Source organism: Mytilus galloprovincialis, chromosome 11 (genome assembly GCF_965363235.1).
Source record: "Mytilus galloprovincialis chromosome 11, xbMytGall1.hap1.1, whole genome shotgun sequence".
Classification (NCBI taxonomy): domain Eukaryota; kingdom Metazoa; phylum Mollusca; class Bivalvia; order Mytilida; family Mytilidae; genus Mytilus; species Mytilus galloprovincialis.
The window spans coordinates 50,586,174-50,592,698 of NC_134848.1; the positions used below are offsets into that span (position 1 = coordinate 50,586,174).

A 6,525-nucleotide genomic window follows, 5' to 3' on the forward strand; every position below is an offset into this window, starting at 1 on the left:
AGAATTGGTTTAAAAAGAACATACTTCAACTTCAGTTCTAATGAGGAGATGCGATATATTTTGTCTACAATCCGTCACGGCAGTATACTTTTTCAGTCTTTTGATGTTGAATTTGTAATAACTCCCTCCTTTTATCTTGGTTTTTCTAAACATGTAAACGAAGCAAAATTTCAAAGTCAATAAACCTAATCACAAAAATAATACATTGTTGACGAAAACTGCACCGACGCAGAAAACAGTATAACTATATCTTGCTTTTTGACTATGAAGGCGGGACAAAAGTTTACACATGTAATTAACGTTAAATATCAAAGAACCAATTTCTTTGCAGATATAGCAGGCTTTATAAGCAATGAATGACTAGAGAAATTAAGATTGGCAATGGAGAAAAATAATGATATAGAGATCCAGAAAATCAGAGACGAAAATATGAAAGAAATCAATCACCATCACGAACAGCTTATCGCAAGCACTTCTACCAACAGATCTTGATTCTGTAATGGCTAACTATTTTGCTCTCAAAACTACTGGTAATGGGAATTTTCTATACAATTCTTTTTTCAAAACTTATCACAGGAAATTTAAAATGAAGTACAAAGCTTTGTGAGGCAACTAGAAATGGTAATGCCATATAACAGGTGTAAGACCGGATGTATTGTATTATTGATTGCAACTTCAATGGTGTTACTTGTATGTCGAAGCCTTTGTATAACTCCTGTATAATGGTTTGATAGACATTACAGATTAAATTATATCATTCTTTTTTTTTTGGACGTAAAATCAGTGTAATTGCACCATTCGATACCATAAACGACAAATATGTTTTTTACCTGTGTGACGTACAAAATATAATTGTCAATCCAGGTATAACCACACGATTATCGCAAGTATGTTAGGGATTGCCACGTCCGCTTTGAATCAACTAGTTACTAATTGGAATTGCCGATTTAGAAAGTAACATATTATGAATTTAAATCTTTTGTCGACAAATGTATCAAATGTAATTGTAAAATCTCTTTGACATGATTAATACTTATGACCCCTATTGTAGTAGTGTATTACGAAATGTTCATTATATAGTAGTATTAAAACAGTTAGTTTAAACAAGGATTTGTATAGTGAGAAGGATTGGAATCTCGCGAGCAGTTTGCATTGGCTGTATATAAAAAGCTGCGTATACGAGATTTTGGCGAGATTAACCGTGATGCATCTCGTTTGTCGTTTTATGTCCTCCGTTAACAGTTCAATTCGTGTCGCATCAAGATTAAAGTCAGCCTATTGTAAGTATAATATATATATTTGCATAACAATGATACTTTTATGTGTAATATTATGTCAGTTCAGATTAAAAAATCAATTAACATCGTTACAATACGCATTATTTACAGCTAAATTGACTATGCATATTCTCTCTTGGTCATCGCCATAATCCCGCCCAAAAAGGCTGTCCAAACCCCATCTTTGAGTTCAATCTCCTCCTTCAAAATGAGGAATTTTGTGAAAAAACTTTAATAATATGAAATAAATGTGTTTGATACGTGAACAGTTCAAATGATATGGTGAAAGGTGCGGTGCATTGGTTGTTGCTATTTTGATGAATGTTTCAGGCCGACCTGTCCAAAATGGTTCCGCGTCAGTGCAAAGTAGGATGGGCTTAGATAAAATCAATAAAGTATTTCATTTAGTCGATTTCAGCTATGAAACGTTATTATTTCATTTAATTATAGTTTGTTTGGTGTTCTTTAAAAAAAAAGGGCATGTTTATTGATAACGTGTGCTATTATCATCGTTTTAAAATACCACTACGGTCACCAGATGCATCCAAATGTCGTCATTATGGGCGGGATCAAATTAACATAAATTAACTTCCTTGATCTCGAATTTTCTGAAAAAACGTGATGGAAATGTTTACATCTATACTTGCTTCTGTGTTAAATTGGATGATAACAACAAAGGTATTGTATTTCTCAACAGAATTATGTCTTCTAAAACGGCCTATTGTGCATACGGTAAACGGACAGAAAGTCACAGGACAAAAAGTCACAGGATATAAAGTCACAAATTTGGTAGGTCAAAAAGTCACAAATAATTTGTTGACAATTGTTTGAATATATAAGTGAATATCTTAAAATATTTTCTTTTTAATACATATATTCATACTTAAGGAGGCTCGAGGGTATAAAAATTTCAGAAAAAAATCAAACATTTGTTTTTCATTACAATTTTTATTTATTTCCTTTTGTAGTTGTTACTTTATCATATGGTACAAAAATCATTCAAAACAATCAATTCGTGTTGGCCCCATATGACTTTCAAAATGTATACATCATTGAAAAAGTTCCAAATTATCTCCCTTTGGTGGAAAAATGCAATTTTTTGGCTCTAAAATGAAATATCTTTTTCAACTCATCGGTGACCTATCTTTTTTAATATAATTTCCATATAAGCTGTACTTAAACTAAATTATTGTAAAATTTTAGCGATTTCTGTAATAAATTTCTTTCTTTTATTTCGATATTACCTTTATTTCTCCTATTACTTCAACAGAAAAACCCCGCCTTTACAAAAATGTATGCTTCTTTCGAAGGCAGATTGTGAGCGCAAATGAACGGTGACCCCACTTTTTTATTTTATTTCTCTATTAACTATAAGATAAAGTTCATTTATAGAAAAATATAGAGAAATCCTATATAAATGATTTAGACCCGCGAACCCCCTTAAGTTGAGGAAATGTGTCACTATACTTGAAAAATGAAAATTTATTTAATTTTAATCATGCAAAAGATATATTTCTTGGCACCATGAAGCCATTTAAGTGCCAAGCAACATTGACACTATGTTTTTTTAACAATTATTTGATCATCTTAAATATTTTTTTGATGAATTTTGTTTACAAAGTTGGTTTATATACAATAGTTCAAGAAAAATACAAAAATATTTTTGTAGAAATAAGGATTTTTTATTCAAAGAAAATAATCAGAAAAAATGAATTGTGACTTTTTGTCCTGTGACTTTTTGTCCGTGACTTTTTGTCTGTGACTTTTTGTCCTGTGACTTTCTGTCCTACATTCTGTACATACATGTACAACATGTATGTTCCCTAGAGGTCGGAGAGAAGCACTTGTAAGCAGTCATATAATTACCCTTTTTCATATATTGCCTCTTCTTGTGTTTACGAAAACTATGGTGAAAATTGAATATCCGTAAAAGAACTCTGAAATCAGAGACAGCTCCCAGTGGCGAATCCAGCCATTTGAAAAGGGGGTTCCTAACCCAGGACAAGGGGGGGAAGGGGGGGTTCCAACTATATGTCCCCATTCAAATGCATTGATCGTCCCAAAAAATGGGGGAATCCAACCCTCGGAACCCTCTCCCTGGATCAGACACATGCTCATGTTTTGTCTGTTGTTATTTACATTTTATATGACATTTTATACAAATCCTTGCTCTAACTCGAAATAAAATTATTCAAGAACATGTATATATATAATCAGAAAGAGACTACAACAAGGTATAATCCAGTGTTGAAATGATAAATGAAAGGTGCACATGTTTGTGCTGAAGCGCAGCTGGCATTTGAACACCTCCCTTCATTGAATAATAATTGATAATTGGAAAATGCCTCTATACCTATATTGAATAATTGGTAAATGCACGATCATCCGAACATCACAATCTACTATTTTCTACCAGTACAAGCTAGTGCTTCGACTTAAACCTAGTCTAAAATATTCATCTTAAAAAAATCCAACGAGCCAAGGATTTGTCTCGCTATACAAATCCTTGGACGCGCCAAATAAATTAAGAGACATAGAAAAACTGCTTTTATGGCTTGTTAGTCTGGAAAACATTTGTTAAGTCTGAAATTCATTATGGTGAAAAACTATACAAAATCACAAGCTGATGTAACAGAAAGGACAGTCTGCAAACTTTAAGTTTGTCTCAAGTTGCTGTTCAATTGTTATGTTTTGATTTACATGTTCAGTATGTACATGTTTTTGTATATATATGTTAAGAGTTTGCATGTATGTATGTAAGTAGATCCATCTGTTTACAAGTTTACAATTATAACTTTAATTGTCTGAATAAATTTAGAAACTACTTTGGCATAACCAAATGTGTAAATATATATATTATATCAAACTTTCTGTAATGGTCATTTTTCTTATAAAAAGATTACTGTACGACTGTTGAAAAGATTGCATATGCTGTGATTTCTGTGAAAATATATAACTTGTACAAAAAAATAATATCAGGTCTCACTATTCAAAATGTTTACACATGTGCTTTTATCCAATAATTTGACCCATGGGCAGTAGATTTCAAATGCAGTTAATAAACAGTCAAACATGTACATGTATTAAGGAAATCATGAATTATTATTTGTAATGCACACTAGCAAATCACAAGATATTGTCTTTTCTCAGTGAAAAAGGGGGAGGATCAACAAAACTTTTGAAAACAATATTGCTGCACCTTTTCAACTATTAAGCTAGTTAGCTAGCACTCGTTGCTGCTAATATAAAAGATTTAAATGAAGGTTGATAAGCCACAAGGGAGAAGCGTTTTTCTTTCTTTGCGATAAAACTTTCAAGAATTTGATTTTTGCTCTCTCAATAATACTTATGTATCTAAACCAAATAACACAGCCTGAGTAATTTTTCTGTCTTTTTTCAGTTCCAGACATATCATTACTTTTTAACCTGAGATGGCAAACTAGAGGTTTTAAAAAGTCCTGAATAACTGGTAAGCATTTTGTTTTATTTGGCAAGCTCTAAATTGTTTATTTATGGTATTTATGCAAATCAAATTACAGTCGGTATGTTAAAAATATACTGATATGAAAACTGTTGCTATGGTCTTGGCATTAAATGAAAATGCTTGGTTACTGATCTTTTCGACTCCATATTTCAAGTTAAACCTTGCGGCAACTGTTCTTCGTGTAACACTGCAAACTATAATTAGCATTATTTTGATGTGTCGTTAGTTAATGACGCCATATTACGTGTGATGCCACAATGTTTCCTTTAAAACCTCATGCCGATATCTCACTGATAAAAGATTTTCACTGAAATACATGTAAAAAACATTTTTTCTCAAATAGAATTATGTGAAAGAACAAGTTTTGAAAATTTGCACTTCATTGCACTCTAATTATATGATTCAAATGACTTTTACAGTAGTTTATAGTGGTTTCTACAGTATAAAATACAAGGTTTCCACTAGCTAGAATAATTAAGTATTTTGGTGTTTTTTTTATGAAATCTTCATTTTTGCATAATTTCTCTGTCAAAATGCACTTTTAGGCACCAGAAAATTTTATTGATGCTTTAACAGGGTCTGTGTGTTGTAATTTAAGGTTACATTCAGATGTTTTGTCCTTCTTTTGACTAGTGAAGGTATACTGGAAGAAATTAATTATGCATACACTTTGTATTCAAAATAAATAAATATAGCGATAAAAGTGTCATTGCCTTATAGTGCTGAAACAACTTTATTTTTTTTCAGAAATGGACAAAAATACACAGATTTATTCAGAATGTCATACCAATGAAGATCACATAAAAATATTTGGAAAAATCAGAACTATGGATTGCAATATGGGACAACATCCCTAATGTGCCTCGAAATGAGGAACGGAACTCAAAAGTCACGTGTAAAGAAAAATCTCTGTGTAGTGATATTGGACATGTTTCTATTTTTAACAAATGACTGAACTTAATTATTTGTGGCCATGTGATTAGGAAAGTAGAGGAACATAGAATAAATGTGTAAAAACTATGGAGCTATTGAATGTGTTCAAAGTATTAAATTTTCAAAGAACTTATTGTGTTAAAAAGGGGATATTTTACCACAAGGAGACGCATCACAAAAGGATGTTCGGGGTTTGCTAATTTACGGAAAAAGTAATCTCACTTCGTACCCCGAAAATTTAACCACATATGTGAAAATGTCACAGCTTCAAAACGAGCTATCATACATATCCAAGTTTACGATATGGACTGAGCTACAGGAAAAAACGTTACCATTACCCCCTATGTAAAAATAATTAAAGATATTCAAGTACCACAATTGTTCTTATTTATTATCTTATATTGACAGAATATTGATGGTATGGTTGTCGTGGATACAAATAAATTAATTTGTCTCATTTGTTGAAGACCTTATATTGTTCCTGTTTAGTGTAGGCCGTATGAGATAAGTTTTGTAGTTGGATTGCAGCTAAATTTTCTTTCAGTTACTTTGGTTGTTGGGTTGCTGTCTTTAATATTGACATCTCCTTTAATGCATGTATAACATATTTTTAAAGGTCAAGTGAAATATTTTAGAGTGACAGTAGTAGTTGTAAAGCAGTGTTATGAAAGACAATAAATAAAAAGACATTTACACATTTCACTTTTTTTAAATATTCATGTTCATACAACAATTACATCAAGATCATGTGGAAACAATTTAAATAATTATTCAATGAATAAGATGCACAATGAGAGTGGAAAGTGTTTGCTAATTCTTGCTTAACTCTAC

General features: G+C 31.5%; 1 long non-coding RNA gene across 2 annotated transcripts; it reads left to right on the top strand.

Annotated features, from left to right (window-relative positions):
• Nucleotides 1-1,151: 1,151 nt before the first annotated feature.
• On the top strand, nt 1,152-5,823 carry LOC143051208 (uncharacterized). Of its 2 annotated transcripts, none has more exons than XR_012970648.1 (3): nt 1,152-1,280; nt 4,678-4,746; nt 5,509-5,823. It is a non-coding gene; the product is annotated as an uncharacterized LOC143051208 (long non-coding RNA). The 2 variants fall into 2 exon arrangements; XR_012970649.1 differs by lacking the exon at nt 1,152-1,280 and adding an exon at nt 1,870-1,955.
• Nucleotides 5,824-6,525: the final 702 nt, after the last annotated feature.